At 45.0% G+C, this 15,248-nt stretch overlaps 9 non-coding genes across 9 annotated transcripts; 6 read left to right on the top strand and 3 right to left on the bottom strand.

Annotated features, from left to right (window-relative positions):
- Positions 1 to 2,515: 2,515 nt before the first annotated feature.
- Positions 2,516 to 2,605, top strand: trnap-agg (transfer RNA proline (anticodon AGG)). Its single transcript is given in 2 exon segments — positions 2,516 to 2,551; positions 2,570 to 2,605. It is a non-coding gene; the product is annotated as a tRNA-Pro (tRNA).
- Positions 2,606 to 3,860: 1,255 nt separating this feature from the next.
- Positions 3,861 to 3,951, bottom strand: trnar-ucg (transfer RNA arginine (anticodon UCG)). Its single transcript is given in 2 exon segments — positions 3,861 to 3,896; positions 3,915 to 3,951. It is a non-coding gene; the product is annotated as a tRNA-Arg (tRNA).
- Positions 3,952 to 4,132: 181 nt separating this feature from the next.
- Positions 4,133 to 4,222, top strand: trnap-cgg (transfer RNA proline (anticodon CGG)). Its single transcript is given in 2 exon segments — positions 4,133 to 4,168; positions 4,187 to 4,222. It is a non-coding gene; the product is annotated as a tRNA-Pro (tRNA).
- A 3,120-nt stretch (positions 4,223 to 7,342) lies between these two features.
- trnap-agg (transfer RNA proline (anticodon AGG)) lies at positions 7,343 to 7,433 on the top strand. Its single transcript is given in 2 exon segments — positions 7,343 to 7,378; positions 7,398 to 7,433. It is a non-coding gene; the product is annotated as a tRNA-Pro (tRNA).
- Positions 7,434 to 8,674: 1,241 nt separating this feature from the next.
- Positions 8,675 to 8,765, bottom strand: trnar-ucg (transfer RNA arginine (anticodon UCG)). Its single transcript is given in 2 exon segments — positions 8,675 to 8,710; positions 8,729 to 8,765. It is a non-coding gene; the product is annotated as a tRNA-Arg (tRNA).
- A 1,783-nt stretch (positions 8,766 to 10,548) lies between these two features.
- Positions 10,549 to 10,638, top strand: trnap-agg (transfer RNA proline (anticodon AGG)). Its single transcript is given in 2 exon segments — positions 10,549 to 10,584; positions 10,603 to 10,638. It is a non-coding gene; the product is annotated as a tRNA-Pro (tRNA).
- A 1,254-nt stretch (positions 10,639 to 11,892) lies between these two features.
- On the bottom strand, positions 11,893 to 11,983 carry trnar-ucg (transfer RNA arginine (anticodon UCG)). Its single transcript is given in 2 exon segments — positions 11,893 to 11,928; positions 11,947 to 11,983. It is a non-coding gene; the product is annotated as a tRNA-Arg (tRNA).
- A 181-nt stretch (positions 11,984 to 12,164) lies between these two features.
- On the top strand, positions 12,165 to 12,254 carry trnap-agg (transfer RNA proline (anticodon AGG)). Its single transcript is given in 2 exon segments — positions 12,165 to 12,200; positions 12,219 to 12,254. It is a non-coding gene; the product is annotated as a tRNA-Pro (tRNA).
- Positions 12,255 to 13,737: 1,483 nt separating this feature from the next.
- trnap-agg (transfer RNA proline (anticodon AGG)) lies at positions 13,738 to 13,827 on the top strand. The gene is given in 2 exon segments: positions 13,738 to 13,773; positions 13,792 to 13,827. It is a non-coding gene; the product is annotated as a tRNA-Pro (tRNA).
- The last annotated feature ends 1,421 nt before the right edge of the window (positions 13,828 to 15,248 follow it).

Here is a 15,248-nt window from a genome sequence, read left to right on the forward strand (position 1 = left end):
TGGTAGCGTGGCCGAGCAGTCTAAGGCACTGAATTAAAACTCTATTCTTTTCGGGGGCGTGGATTCGAAACCCACTCCTGTAATAAAATTGTATTGATTTTGTTGTTGCCCGAAAAAATGCTCGCTGCAAAGTTCAAAATAAAAAATATATGATGGAGCGAACGTTGATCAGGTCAAGTAGCATCGAGTGAAACAGGCACTTCATCAACAATCCCTTCATTAAGCAACATCATGCGCGAAAAAACTGTTCTTTTTATTCCTTCCTGGAACGTGGGCCTCGCTGGCAATCCCTATCAAACGTAATAACGACGAGGATGGGATCCAGAACCCACGCGTACAGAGCCCAATAGATTAACAGTCCATCGCCTTAATCTCTCGGCCACCTCGTCTCCACCATACACTGCTCTCAGCCATTCCATTTCCTGCTTTTTGCATTTAAGCAGAAATACCCTGAAAGAAAGTTCACTTCACCGCTTATTCTGCCCGTGCACACAGATCTACAATGTTGAAAATGTACAATCAGCTTAATGTAAGCAAAAGGCCTTGCGCTGCTTCAGTTGAGGGACTGTCAAAAATGGTCGGTTTGAAGCCAGATTCAGAACAGGTGTCGCCCAGTTAATTGAACGACCGCGGCAGGACTCGAACCTACAATCGTCTGATAACTGAAAAACCTCGACAACCGAAGTCAGACGCCTGTATCCATTAGGACACGCGGCCACTGATATTGCTGAACCCCTTTTTATGGGGAGAATTGTGAGCAGATTCAAGGAACATGCTCGCAAAAAGAAACGGATTGAGGAAAAGATAAACATATTTTAACTGAATGAACAGGACTTCTGCGAGCTGGGTTTGCACCAGCGCAGGGAATCGCAATGCAACTTGAAACATAACATCGGCGGCTCGTGGGTCTAGCGGGTATGATTCTCGCTTAGGGAATTTCTGTGGTTTAAAATGCGAGAGGTCCCGGGTTCAAATCCCGGACGAGCCCAGTCGCATTTAGTTAAACTCAACACCTCAGTCATGAAAGCTGAAATCGCTGTACTTTAAAAAAAACGGAATGATCCGGGACTGTGAGCTCTGCCATTTTAAACAGACACAGAATGATCCGGGACTGTGAGCACTCCCGGTATGAACAGACCCAGAGTGATCAACAACTGACCACGACCCATTCCATTAAAGACAGGCCTGATTTTCAATGCTTAAGAAAGCGATGGCAACATAAATCAGACTGTTTCTATAATAGGCGGCCGATTACAATGCCCGCTCTTCTGTTGGACGACAAATTGACAGTTTACTCCATTATAATTTTTCCATTTATCTCCGTCATTTCTCTCCAGCCAAATGAACTGAGTGTAGGTGTCAGCCGTGGCTCAGCTGCAGCCAAGTCAAGCAGCACTCCAGAGACTTGAGCACATAATCCAGGGTGACACTCCAGTGCAGTACTGAGGTACTGCTGCACTGTTGGTGACCCCGTCTTGCGAGTAAGACGTTAAACCGGGCCCTCCGATCCCATGAGAGTATGCCGAAAAGAACGAGGATTTCTCGCCCATTATTTAGCTCTCAACCAAAGACACTAAAACAGAAAATCTCAGAATTAAGGTTGATAAATATTTTTGAAATTAAATTGCCTCCTAAAAGACAAATTTATGATTCTGCTCCCTAAACATTTGCCTCTGGTCCCGCTACTCTTTCATTCGGTGACAATCTCAGCAGAAGAAAGGAGGAGTTCGACAATCCCCGAATCACGATCACTGCTCCACATTCATTCAAGATGTTGAAGAATTGCAGTGGTCTCTTTTAATTTTAGCAAGATATGAGTAATGCATGGGGCACAGACCAGGAGCACCAGGGCGATTCTGACGAAATTGCATTTGAAAGTTTATTTTAGGCAATTTTCAGTTAAAAGCTCGGAAAGGGGACCAGTATCAAACGTAATAACGACGAGGATGGGATCCGCATTCTCGATTAACAGTCCATCGCCTCAACCTCTCGGCCACCTCGTCTCAACCATGCACTGCTCTCAGCCATTCCATTTCCTGGTTTTTGCATCTAAGCAGAAATACCCTGAAAGAAAGTCCACTTCACCTCTTATCCTGCCCATGCACACAGATCTACAATGTTGAAAATGTACAATCAGCTTAATGTAAGCAAAAGGCCTTCCGCTGCTTCAGTTGAGGGACTGTCAAAAATGGTCGGTTTGAAGCCAGATTCAGAACAGAAAAAGTGTCGCCGAGTTAATTGAACGACCGCGGCAGGACTCGAACCTACAATCGTCTGATAACTGAAATACCTCGCAACCGAAGTCAAACGCCTTATCCATTAGGCCACGCGGCCACTGATGCGGCTGTACCTCTTTTTATGGGGAGAATTGTGATCAGATTCAATTAAAATGCTCGCCAAAAAGAAACGGATTGAGGAAAAGATAAACATATTTTAACTGAATGAACAGGACTTCTGCGAGCTGGGTTTGCACCAGCGCAGGGAATCGCAATGCAACTTGAAGCATAACATCGGCGGCTCGTTGATCTAGGGGTATGATTCTCGCTTAGGGAATTTCTGTGGCTTAAAATGCGAGAGGTCCCGGGTTCAAATCCCGGACGAGCCCCGACACATTTAGTTAAACTCAACACCTCAGTGATGAAAGCTGAAATCGCTCTACGTTAAAAAAAACGGAATGATCCGGGACTGTGAGCTCTGCCATTTTAAACAGACACAGAATGATCCGGGACTGTGAGCACTCCCGGTGTAAACAGACCCAGAGTGATTAACAACTGACCACGACCCATTCCATTAAAGACAGGCCTGATTTTCAATGCTTATGAAATCGATGGCAACATAAATCGGACTGTTTCTATAATAGGCGGCCGATTACAATGCCCGCTCTTCTGCTGGACGACAAATTGAAGGTTTACTCCATTATAATTTTTCCATTTATCTCCGTCATTTCTCTCCAGCCAAATGAACTGAGTGTAGGTGTCAGCCGTGGCTCAGCGGCAGCAAAGTCAAGCAGCACTCCAGAGACTTGAGCACATAATCCAGGCTGACACTCCAGTGCAGTACTGAGGTAGTGCTGCACTGTTGGTGCCCCCGTCTTGCTGGTAAGACGTTAAACCGGGCCCTCCGATCCCATGAGAGTATGCCGAAAAGAACGAGGATTTCTCGCCCATTATTTAGCTCTCAACCAAAGACACTAAAACAGAAAATATCTTCAATAAGTTTGATAAATATTTTTGAAATTACATTGACTCCTAAAGGAGAAATTTATGTTTCTGCTCCCTAAACATTTGCCTCTGGTCCCGCTAATCCTTCATTCGGTGACAATCTCAGCAGAAGAAAGGAGGAGTTCGACAATCTCCGAATCACGATCACTGCTCCACATTCATTCAAGATGTTGAAGAATTGCAGTGGTCTCTTTTAATTTTAACAAGATATGAGTAATGCATGGGGCACAGACCAGGAGCACCAGGGCGATTCTGACGAAATTGCATTTGAAAGTTTATTTTAGGCAAGTTTCAGTTAAAAGCTCGGAAAGGGGACCAGTATCAAACGTAATAACGACGAGGATGGGATCCGCATTCTCGATTAACAGTCCATCGCCTCAACCTCTCGGCCACCTCGTCTCAACCATGCACTGCTCTCAGCCATTCCATTTCCTGGTTTTTGCATCTAAGCAGAAATACCCTGAAAGAAAGTCCACTTCACCTCTTATCCTGCCCATGCACACAGATCTACAATGTTGAAAATGTACAATCAGCTTAATGTAAGCAAAAGGCCTTCCGCTGCTTCAGTTGAGGGACTGTCAAAAATGGTCGGTTTGAAGCCAGATTCAGAACAGAAAAAGTGTCGCCGAGTTAATTAAACGACCGCGGCAGGACTCGAACCTGCAATCGTCTGATAACTGAAATACCTCGCAACCGAAGTCAGACGCCTTATCCATTAGGCCACGCGGCCACTGATGCGGCTGTACCTCTTTTTATGGGGAGAATTGTGATCAGATTCAATTAAAATGCTCGCCAAAAAGAAACGGATTGAGGAAAAGATAAACATATTTTAACTGAATGAACAGGACTTCTGCGAGCTGGGTTTGCACCAGCGCAGGGAATCCGAATGCAACTTGAAACATAACATCGGCGGCTCGTTGGTCTAGGGGTATGATTCTCGCTTCGGGAATTTCTATGGCTTAAAATGCGAGAGGTCCCGGGTTCAAATCCCGGACGAGCCCCGACACATTTAGTTAAACTCAACACCTCAGTGATGAAAGCTTGAAATCGCTCTACGTTAAAAAAAACGGAATGATCCGGGACTGTGAGCTCTGCCATTTTAAACAGACACAGAATGATCCGGGACTGTGAGCACTCCCGGTGGAAACAGACCCAGAGTGATTAACAACTGACCACGACCCATTCCATTAAAGACAGGCCTGATTTTCAATGCTTATGAAATCGATGGCAACATAAATCGGACTGTTTCTATAATAGGCGGCCGATTACAATGCCCGCTCTTCTGCTGGACGACAAATTGAAGGTTTACTCCATTATAATTTTTCCATTTATCTCCAGCCAAATGACCTGAGTGTAGATGTCAGCCGTGGCTCAGCGGCAGCAAAATGAAGCAGCACTCCAGAGACTTGAGCACATAATCCAGGCTGACACTCCAGTGCAGTACTGAGGTAGTGCTGCACTGTTGGTGCCCCCGTCTTGCTGGTAAGACGTTAAACCGGGCCCTCCGATCCCATGAGAGTATGCCGAAAAGAACGAGGATTTCTCGCCCATTATTTAGCTCTCAACCAAAGACACTAAAACAGAAAATCTCTTCAATAAGGTTGATAAATATTTTTGAAATTACATTGACTCCTAAAGGAGAAATTTATGTTTCTGCTCCCTAAACATTTGCCTCTGGTCCCGCTAATCCTTCATTCGGTGACAATCTCAGCAGAAGAAAGGAGGAGTTCGACAATCTCCGAATCACGATCACTGCTCCACATTCATTCAAGATGTTGAAGAATTGCAGTGGTCTCTTTTAATTTTAACAAGATATGAGTAATGCATGGGGCACAGACAAGGAGCACCAGGGCGATTCTGACGAAATTGCATTTGAAAGTTTATTTTAGGCAAGTTTCAGTTAAAAGCTCGGAAAGGGGACCAGTATCAAACGTAATAACGACGAGGATGGGATCCGCATTCTCGATTAACAGTCCATCGCCTCAACCTCTCGGCCACCTCGTCTCAACCATGCACTGCTCTCAGCCATTCCATTTCCTGGTTTTTGCATCTAAGCAGAAATACCCTGAAAGAAAGTCCACTTCACCTCTTATCCTGCCCATGCACACAGATCTACAATGTTGAAAATGTACAATCAGCTTAATGTAAGCAAAAGGCCTTCCGCTGCTTCAGTTGAGGGACTGTCAAAAATGGTCGGTTTGAAGCCAGATTCAGAACAGAAAAAGTGTCGCCGAGTTAATTGAACGACCGCGGCATGACTCGAACCTGCAATCGTCTGATAACTGAAATACCTCGTAACTGAAGTCAGACGCCTGATCCATTAAGGCCACGCGGCCACTGATGCGGCTGTACCTCTTTTTATGGGGAGAATTGTGATCAGATTCAATTAAAATGCTCGCCAAAAAGAAACGGATTGAGGAAAAGATAAACATATTTTAACTGAATGAACAGGACTTCTGCGAGCTGGGTTTGCACCAGCGCAGGGAATCGCAATGCAACTTGAAACATAACATCGGCGGCTCGTTGGTCTCGGGGTATGATTCTCGCTTCGGGAATTTCTGTGGCTTAAAATGTGAGAGATCCCGGGTTCAAATCCCGGACGAGCCCCGACACATTTCGTTAAACTCAACACCTCAGTGATGAAAGCTGAAATCGCTCTACGTTAAAAAAAACGGAATGATCCGGGACTGTGAGCTCTGCCATTTTAAACAGACACAGAATGATCCGGGACTGTGAGCACTCCCGGTGTAAACAGACCCAGAGTGATTAACAACTGACCACGACCCATTCCATTAAAGACAGGCCTGATTTTCAATGCTTATGAAATCGATGGCAACATAAATCGGACTGTTTCTATAATAGGCGGCCGATTACAATGCCCGCTCTTCTGCTGGACGACAAATTGAAGGTTTACTCCATTATAATTTTTCCATTTCTCTCCAGCCAAATGAACTGAGTGTAGGTGTCAGCCGTGGCTCAGCGGCAGCAAAGTCAAGCAGCACTCCAGAGACTTGAGCACATAATCCAGGCTGACACTCCAGTGCAGTACTGAGGTAGTGCTGCACTGTTGTTGCCCCCGTCTTGCTGGAAAGACGTTAAACCGGGCCCTCCGATCCCATGAGAGTATGCCGAAAAGAACGAGGATTTCTCGCCCATTATTTAGCTCTCAACCAAAGACACTAAAACAGAAAATCTCTTCATTAAGGTTGATAAATATTTTTGAAATTACATTGCCTCCTAAAGGAGAAATTTATGTTTCTGCCCCTAAACATTTGCCTCTGGTCCCGCTAATCTTTCATTCGGTGACAATCTCAGCAGAAGAAAGGAGGAGTTCGACAATCTCCGAATCACGATCACTGCTCCACATTCATTCAAGATGTTGAAGAATTGCAGTGGTCTCTTTTAATTTTAACAAGATATGAGTAATGCATGGGGCACAGACCAGGAGCACCAGGGCGATTCTGACGAAATTGCATTTGAATGTTTATTTTAGGCAATTTTCAGTTAAAAGCTCGGAAAGGGGACCAGTATCAAACGTAATAACGACGAGGATGGGATCCGCATTCTCGATTAACAGTCCATCGCCTCAACCTCTCGGCCACCTCGTCTCAACCATGCACTGCTCTCAGCCATTCCATTTCGTGTTATTTGCATCTAAGCAGAAATACCCTGAAAGAAAGTCCACTTCACCTCTTATCCTGCCCATGCACACAGATCTACAATGTTGAAAATGTACAATCAGCATAATGTAAGCAAAAGGCCTTCCGCTGCTTCAGTTGAGGGACTGTCAAAAATGGTCGGTTTGAAGCCAGATTCAGAACAGAAAAAGTGTCGCCGAGTTAATTGAACGACCGCGGCAGGACTCGAACCTGTAATCGTCTAGATAACTGAAATACCTCGCAACCGAAGTCAGACGCCTTATCCATTAGGCCACGCGGCCACTGATGCGGCTGTACCTCTTTTTATGGGGAGAATTGTGATCAGATTCAATTAAAATGCTCGCCAAAAAGAAACGGATTGAGGAAAAGATAAACATATTTTAACTGAATGAACAGGACTTCTGCGAGCTGGGTTTGCACCAGCGCAGGGAATCGCAATGCAACTTGAAACATAACATCGGCGGCTCGTTGGTCTAGGGGTATGATTCTCGCTTAGGGATATTTCTGTGGCTTAAAATGCGAGAGGTCCCGGGTTCAAATCCCGGACGAGCCCCGACACATTTAGTTAAACTCAACACCTCAGTGATGAAAGCTGAAATCGCTCTACGTTAAAAAAAACGGAATGATCCGGGACTGTGAGCTCTGCCATTTTAAACAGACACAGAATGATCCGGGACTGTGAGCACTCCCGGTTTAAACAGACCCAGAGTGATTAACAACTGACCACGACCCATTCCATTAAAGACAGGCCTGATTTTCAATGCTTATGAAATCGATGGCAACATAAATCGGACTGTTTCTATAATAGGCGGCCGATTACAATGCCCGCTCTTCTGCTGGACGACAAATTGAAGGTTTACTCCATTTTAATTTTTCCATTTCTCTCCAGCCAAATGAACTGAGTGTAGGTGTCAGCCGTGGCTCAGCGGCAGCAAAGTCAAGCAGCACTCCAGAGACTTGAGCACATAATCCAGGCTGACACTCCAGTGCAGTACTGAGGTAGTGCTGCATTGTTGTTGCCCCCGTCTTGCTGGTAAGACGTTAAACCGGGCCCTCCGATCCCATGAGAGTATGCCGAAAAGAACGAGGATTGCTCGCCCATTATTTAGCTCTCAACCAAAGACACTAAAACAGAAAATCTCTTCATTAAGGTTGATAAATATTTTTGAAATTACATTGCCTCCTAAAGGAGAATTTTATGTTTCTGCCCCTAAACATTTGCCTCTGGTCCCGCTAATCTTTCATTCGGTGACAATCTCAGCAGAAGAAAGGAGGAGTTCGACAAACTCCGAATCACGATCACTGCTCCACATTCATTCAAGATGTTGAAGAATTGCAGTGGTCTCTTTTAATTTTAACAAGATATGAGTAATGCATGGGGCACAGACCAGGAGCACCAGGGCGATTCTGACGAAATTGCATTTGAAAGTTTATTTTAGGCAATTTTCAGTTAAAAGCTCGGAAAGGGGACCAGTATCAAACGTAATAACGACGAGGATGGGATCCGCATTCTCGATTAACAGTCCATCGCCTCAACCTCTCGGCCACCTCGTCTCAACCATGCACTGCTCTCAGCCATTCCATTTCCTGGTTTTTGCATCTAAGCAGAAATACCCTGAAAGAAAGTCCACTTCACCTCTTATCCTGCCCATGCACACAGATCCACAATGTTGAAAATGTATAATCAGCTTAATGTAAGCAAAAGGCCTTCCGCTGCTTCAGTTGAGGGACTGTCAAAAATGGTCGGTTTGAAGCCAGATTCAGAACAGAAAAAGTGTCGCCGAGTTAATTGAACGACCGCGGCAGGACTCGAACCTGCAATCGTCTGATAACTGAAATACCTCGAAACCGAAGTCAGACGCCTTATCCATTAGGCCACGCGGCCACTGATGCGGCTGGATCTCTTTTTATGGGGAGAATTGTGATCAGATTCAATTAAAATGCTCGCCAAAAAGAAACGGATTGAGGAAAAGATAAACATATTTTAACTGAATGAACAGGACTTCTGCGAGCTGGGTTTGCACCAGCGCAGGGAATCGCAATGCAACTTGAAGCATAACATCGGCGGCTCGTTGATCTAGGGGTATGATTCTCGCTTAGGGAATTTCTGTGGCTTAAAATGCGAGAGGTCCCAGGTTCAAATCCCGGACGAGCCCCGACACATTTAGTTAAACTCAACACCTCAGTGATGAAAGCTGAAATCGCTCTACGTTAAAAAAAACGGAATGATCCGGGACTGTGAGCTCTGCCATTTCAAACAGACACAGAATGATCCGGGACTGTGAGCACTCCCGGTGTAAACAGACCCAGAGTGATTAACAACTGACCACGACCCATTCCATTAAAGACAGGCCTGATTTTCAATGCTTATGAAATCGATGGCAACATAAATCGGACTGTTTCTATAATAGGCGGCCGATTACAATGCCCGCTCTTCTGCTGGACGACAAATTGAAGGTTTACTCCATTTTAATTTTTCCATTTATCTCCAGCCAAATGAACTGAGTGTAGGTGTCAGCCGTGGCTCAGCGGCAGCAAAGTCAAGCAGCACTCCAGAGATTGAGCACATAATCCAGGCTGACACTCCAGTGCAGTACTGAGGTAGTGCTGCACTGTTGGTGCCCCCGTCTTGCAGGTAAGACGTTAAGCCGGGCCCTCCGATCCCATGAGAGTATGCCGAAAAGAACGAGGATTTCTCGCCCATTATTTCGCTCTCAACCAAAGACACTAAAACAGAAAATCTCTTCATTCAGGTTGATAAATATTTTTGAAATTACATTGCCTCCTAAAGGAGAAATTTATGTTTCTGCTCCCTAAACATTTGCCTCTGGTCCCGCTAATCTTGCAATCGGTGACAATCTCAGCAGAAGAAAGGAGGAGTTCGACAATCTCCGAATCACGACCACTGCTCCACATTCATTCAAGATGTTGAAGAATTGCAGTGGTCTCTTTTAATTTTAACAAGATATGAGTAATGCATGGGGCACAGACCAGGAGCACCAGGGCGATTCTGACGAAATTGCATTTGAATGTTTATTTTAGGCAATTTTCAATTAAAAGCTCGGAAAGGGGACCAGTATCAAACGTAATAACGACGAGGATGGGATCCGCATTCTCGATTAACAGTCCATCGCCTCAACCTCTCGGCCACCTCGTCTCAACCATGCACTGCTCTCAGCCATTCCTTTTCCTGTTATTTGCATCTAAGCAGAAATACCCTGAAAGAAAGTCCACTTCACCTCTTATCCTGCCCATGCACACAGATCTACAATGTTGAAAATGTACAATCAGCATAATGTAAGCAAAAGGCCTTCCGCTGCTTCAGTTGAGGGACTGTCAAAAATGGTCGGTTTGAAGCCAGATTCAGAACAGAAAAAGTGTCGCCGATTTAATTGAACGACCGCGGCAGGACTCGAACCTGTAATCATCTAGATAACTGAAATACCTCGTAACCGAAGTCAGACGCCTTATCCATTAGGCCACGCGGCCACTGATGCGGCATACCTCTTTTTATGGGGAGAATTGTGATCAGATTCAATTAAAATGCTCGCCAAAAAGAAACGGATTGAGGAAAAGATAAACATATTTAACTGAATGAACAGGACTTCTGCGAGCTGGGTTTGCACCAGCGCAGGGAATCGCAATGCAACTTGAAACATAAAATCGGCGGCTCGTTGGTCTAGGGGTATGATTCTCGCTTAGGGAATTTCTGTGGCTTAAAATGCGAGAGGTCCCGGGTTCAAATCCTGGACGAGCCCCGACACATTTAGTTAAACTCAACACCTCAGTGATGAAAGCTGAAATCGCTCTACGTTAAAAAAAACGGAATGATCCGGGACTGTGAGCTCTGCCATTTTAAACAGACACAGAATGATCCGGGACTGTGAGCACTCCCGGTTTAAACAGACCCAGAGTGATTAACAACTGACCACGACCCATTCCATTAAAGACAGGCCTGATTTTCAATGCTTATGAAATCGATGGCAACATAAATCGGACTGTTTCTATAATAGGCGGCCGATTACAATGCCCGCTCTTCTGCTGGACGACAAATTGAAGGTTTACTCCATTATAATTTTTCCATTTATCTCCGTCATTTCTCTCCAGCCAAATGAACTGAGTGTAGGTATCAGCCGTGGCTCAGCGGCAGCAAAGTCAAGCAGCACTCCAGAGACTTGAGCACATAATCCAGGCTGACACTCCAGTGCAGTACTGAGGTAGTGCTGCACTGTTGTTGCCCCCGTCTTGCTGGAAAGACGTTAAACCGGGCCCTCCGATCCCATGAGAGTATGCCGAAAAGAACGAGGATTTCTCGCCCATTATTTAGCTCTCAACCAAAGACACTAAAACAGAAAATCTCTTCATTAAGGTTGATAAATATTTTTGAAATTACATTGCCTCCTAAAGGAGAAATTTATGTTTCTGCCCCTAAACATTTGCCTCTGGTCCCGCTAATCTTTCATTCGGTGACAATCTCAGCAGAAGAAAGGAGGAGTTCGACAATCTCCGAATCACGATCACTGCTCCACATTCATTCAAGATGTTGAAGAATTGCAGTGGTCTCTTTTAATTTTAACAAGATATGAGTAATGCATGGGGCACAGACCAGGAGCACCAGGGCGATTCTGACGAAATTGCATTTGAAAGTTTATTTTAGGCAATTTTCAGTTAAAAGCTCGGAAAGGGGACCAGTATCAAACGTAATAACGACGAGGATGGGATCCGCATTCTCGATTAACAGTCCATCGCCTCAACCTCTCGGCCGCCTCGTCTCAACCATGCACTGCTCTCAGCCATTCCATTTCCTGGTTTTTGCATCTAAGCAGAAATACCCTGAAAGAAAGTCCACTTCACCTCTTATCCTGCCCATGCACACAGATCTACAATGTTGAAAATGTACAATCAGCTTAATGTAAGCAAAAGGCCTTCCGCTGCTTCAGTTGAGGGACTGTCAAAAATGGTCGGTTTGAAGCCAGATTCAGAACAGAAAAAGTGTCGCTGAGTTAATTGAACGACCGCGGCAGGACTCGAACCTGCAATCGTCTGATAACTGAAATACCTCGAAACCGAAGTCAGACGCCTTATCCATTAGGCCACGCGGCCACTGATGCGGCTGGATCTCTTTTTATTGGGAGAATTGTGATCAGATTCAATTAAAATGCTCGCCAAAAAGAAACGGATTGAGGAAAAGATAAACATATTTTAACTGAATGAACAGGACTTCTGCGAGCTGGGTTTGCACCAGCGCAGGGAATCGCAATGCAACTTGAAGCATAACATCGGCGGCTCGTTGATCTAGGGGTATGATTCTCGCTTAGGGAATTTCTGTGGCTTAAAATGCGAGAGGTCCCGGGTTCAAATCCCGGACGAGCCCCGACACATTTAGTTAAACTCAACACCTCAGTGATGAAAGCTGAAATCGCTCTACGTTAAAAAAAACGGAATGATCCGGGACTGTGAGCTCTGCCATTTTAAACAGACACAGAATGATTAACAACTGACCACGACCCATTCCATTAAAGACAGGCCTGATTTTCAATGCTTATGAAATCGATGGCAACATAAATCGGACTGTTTCTATAATAGGCGGCCGATTACAATGCCCGCTCTTCTGCTGGACGACAAATTGAAGGTTTACTCCATTATAATTTTTCCATTTATCTCCGTCATTTCTCTCCAGCCAAATGAACTGAGTGTAGGTGTCAGCCGTGGCTCAGCGGCAGCAAAGTCAAGCAGCACTCCAGAGATTGAGCACATAATCCAGGCTGACACTCCAGTGCAGTACTGAGGTAGTGCTGCACTGTTGGTGCCCCCGTCTTGCTGGTAAGACGTTAAACCGGGCCCTCCGATCCCATGAGAGTATGCCGAAAAGAACGAGGATTTCTCGCCCATTATTTAGCTCTCAACCAAAGACACTAAAACAGAAAATCTCTTCATTAAGGTTGATAAATATTTTTGAAATTACATTGCCTCCTAAAGGAGAAATTTATGTTTCTGCTCCCTAAACATTTGCCTCTGGTCCCGCTAATCTTTCATTCGGTGACAATCTCAGCAGAAGAAAGGAGGAGTTCGACAATCTCCGAATCACGATCACTGCTCCACATTCATTCAAGATGTTGAAGAATTGCAGTGGTCTCTTTTAATTTTAACAAGATATGAGTAATGCATGGGGCACAGACCAGGAGCACCAGGGCGATTCTGACGAAATTGCATTTGAAAGTTTATTTTAGGCAATTTTCAGTTAAAAGCTCGGAAAGGGGACCAGTATCAAACGTAATAACGACGAGGATGGGATCCGCATTGTCGATTAACAGTCCATCGCCTCAACCTCTCGGCCACCTCGTCTCAACCATGCACTGCTCTCAGCCATTCCATTTCCTGGTTTTTGCATCTAAGCAGAAATACCCTGAAAGAAAGTCCACTTCACCTGTTATCCTGCCCATGCACACAGATCTACAATGTTGAAAATGTACAATCAGCATAATGTAAGCAAAAGGCATTCCGCTGCTTCAGTTGAGGGACTGCCAAAAATGGTCGGTTTGAAGCCAGATTCAGAACAGAAAAAGTGTCGCCGAGTTAATTGAACGACCGCGGCAGGACTCGAACCTGCAATCGTCTGATAATTGAAATACCTCGCAACCGAAGTCAGACGCCTTATCCATTAGGCCAAGGGGCCACTGATGCGGCTGTACCACTTTTTATGGGGAGAATTGTGATCAGGTTCAATTAAAATGCTCGCCAAAAAGAAACGGATTGAGGAAAAGATAAACATATTTTCACTGAATGAACAGGACTTCTGCGAGCTGGGTTTGCACCAGCGCAGGGAATCGCAATGCAACTTGCAACATAACATCGGCGGCTCGTTGGTCTAGGGGTATGATTCTCGCTTAGGGAATTTCTGTGGCTTAAAATGCGAGAGGTCCCGGGTTCAAATCCCGGACGAGCCCCGACACATTTAGTTAAACTCAACACCTCAGTGATGAAAGCTGAAATCGCTCTACGTTAAAAAAAACGGAATGATCCGGGACTGTGAGCTCTGCCATTTTAAACAGACACAGAATGATTAACAACTGACCACGACCCATTCCATTAAAGACAGGCCTGATTTTCAATGCTTATGAAATCGATGGCAACATAAATCGGACTGTTTCTATAATAGGCGGCCGATTACAATGCCCGCTCTTCTGCTGGACGACAAATTGAAGGTTTACTCCATTATAATTTTTCCATTTATCTCCGTCATTTCTCTCCAGCCAAATGAACTGAGTGTAGGTGTCAGCCGTGGCTCAGCGGCAGCAAAGTCAAGCAGCACTCCAGAGATTGAGCACATAATCCAGGCTGACACTCCAGTGCAGTACTGAGGTAGTGCTGCACTGTTGGTGCCCCCGTCTTGCTGGTAAGACGTTAAACCGGGCCCTCCGATCCCATGAGAGTATGCCGAAAAGAACGAGGATTTCTCGCCCATTATTTAGCTCTCAACCAAAGACACTAAAACAGAAAATCTCTTCATTAAGGTTGATAAATATTTTTGAAATTACATTGCCTCCTAAAGGAGAAATTTATGTTTCTGCTCCCTAAACATTTGCCTCTGGTCCCGCTAATCTTTCATTCGGTGACAATCTCAGCAGAAGAAAGGAGGAGTTCGACAATCTCCGAATCACGATCACTGCTCCACATTCATTCAAGATGTTGAAGAATTGCAGTGGTCTCTTTTAATTTTAACAAGATATGAGTAATGCATGGGGCACAGACCAGGAGCACCAGGGCGATTCTGACGAAATTGCATTTGAAAGTTTATTTTAGGCAATTTTCAGTTAAAAGCTCGGAAAGCGGACCAGTATCAAACGTAATAACGACGAGGATGGGATCCGCATTCTCGATTAACAGTCCATCGCCTCAACCTCTCGGCCACCTCGTCTCAACCATGCACTGCTCTCAGCCATTCCATTTCCTGGTTTTTGCATCTAAGCAGAAATACCCTGAAAGAAAGTCCACTTCACCTCTTATCCTGCCCATGCACAGAGATCTACAATGTTGAAAATGCACAATCAGCATAATGTAAGCAAAAGGCCTTCCGCTGCTTCAGTTGAGGGACTGTCAAAAATGGTCGGTTTGAAGCCAGATTCAGAACAGAAAAAGTGTCGCCGAGTTAATTGAACGACCGCGGCAGGACTCGAACCTGCAATCGTCTGATAATTGAAATACCTCGCAACCGAAGTCAGACGCCTTATCCATTAGGCCAAGGGGCCACTGATGCGGCTGTACCACTTTTTATGGGGAGAATTGTGATCAGGTTCAATTAAAATGCTCGCCAAAAAGAAACGGATTGAGGAAAAGATAAACATATTTTCACTGAATGAACAGGACT

Source organism: Somniosus microcephalus, unplaced genomic scaffold, assembly GCF_052327205.1.
Source record: "Somniosus microcephalus isolate GS21.2 unplaced genomic scaffold, FLI_Smic_1.0 unresolved_chr1, whole genome shotgun sequence".
Lineage (NCBI taxonomy): Eukaryota > Metazoa > Chordata > Chondrichthyes > Squaliformes > Somniosidae > Somniosus > Somniosus microcephalus.